Here is a 1,697-nt window from a genome sequence, read left to right on the forward strand (position 1 = left end):
CTGCAGCTTGCATTCCATTCAGACTCTGAGAAATCATATTGACTTGCTGAGTCAATATTTTGTTCTGAGCCAATATGGCATTCAGAGTATCAATTTCAAGAACTCCCTTCTTCTTAGGCGTCCCATTACTCACAGGATTCCTCTCAGAAGTGTACATGAACTGGTTATTAGTAACCATGTCAATGAGTTCTTGAGCTTCTGCAGGTGTTTTCTTTAGGTGAATGGATCCACCTGCAGAAGTATCCAATGACATTTTAGCCAATTCAGATAGACCATCATAGAATATATCCAGGATGGTCCATTCTGAAAGCATGTCAGAATGACACTTTTTTGGTCAGTTCTTTGTATCTCTCCCAAGCTTCATAGAGGGATTCACCTTCTTTCTATCTGAAGGTCTGAACATCCACTCTAAGCTTACTCAGCTTTTGAGGAGGAAAGAACTTGGCTAAGAAATCCTTGACCAGCTTATCCCAAGAGTTCAGGCTATCCTTAGATTGAGAGTCCAACCATATTCTAGCTCTGTCTCTCACAGCAAAAGGGAAAAGCATGAGCCTGTAGACTTCAGGATCTACTTCATTAGTCTTAACAGTATCACAGATCTGCAAGAATTCAGTTAAGAACTGAAAAGGATCTTCAGATGGAAGTCCATGAAACTTGCAGTTCTGCTGCATCAGAGAAACTAATTGAGGTTTCAGCTCAAAATTGTTTGCTCCAATGGCAGGAATGGAGATGCTTCTTCCATGTAAATTGGAATTAGGTGCATTAAAGTCACCAAGCATCCTCCTTGCATTATTATTATTTTTGGCTGCCATCTCCTCTTTCTGTTCGAAAATTTCTGTAAGGTTATCTCTGGATTGTTGTAATTTAGCTTCTCTTAGTTTCCTCTTCAGAGTCCTTTCAGGTTCTGGATCTTCTTCAACAAGAATGTTCTTGTCCTTGCTCCTGCTCATATGAAAAAGAGGGACAGAAAAATAATAATAATAGGGGTCCTTTTTACCACAGTATAGAGGTCCCTGTGTGAGTAGAATAAAAGAAGAAGAAAAAAATTCGAACACAGATGGAAGAGGGGGTTTAAATTTGGGTGAGATGAAGTGTTAGTAGATGAATAAATAAATAGAAGGAGATAAGAGAGAGAGAGAATTTTCGAAAATAATTTTTGAAAAAGAGTTAGTGATTTTCGAAAATAGTTTTTGAAAAAGGTTAGTAATTTTTCGAAAATTAAAATCAAAAATTAAAATAATTAGTTAATTAAAAAAAATTTTGAAAAAGAGGGAAGATATTTTCGAAATTTAGAGAGAGAGAGAGAGTTAGTTAGGTGGTTTTGAAAAAGATAAGAAACAAACAAAAAGTTAGTTAGTTGGTTGAAACAAATTTGAAAATCAATTTTGAAAAGATAAGAAGATAAGAAGTTAGAAAAGATATTTTAAAATCAAATTTTTGAAAAAGATATGTTTTAAAAATATGAGATAAAAAGGTATGATTGAAATTAGTTTTGAAAAAGATTTGATTTTTAAAATCACAATTAATGACTTGATTCACAAGAACTCACAAGATATGATTCTAGAACTCAAAGTTTGAATCTTTCTTAACAAGTAAGTAACAAACTTAAAATTTTTGAATCAAAACATTAATTGATGATGTTATTTTTGAAAATTATGTGGTAAAGATAAGAAAAAGATTTTTGAAAAATATTTTTA

Source organism: Arachis ipaensis, chromosome B03, assembly GCF_000816755.2.
Source record: "Arachis ipaensis cultivar K30076 chromosome B03, Araip1.1, whole genome shotgun sequence".
Taxonomy (NCBI): Eukaryota; Viridiplantae; Streptophyta; class Magnoliopsida; order Fabales; family Fabaceae; genus Arachis; species Arachis ipaensis.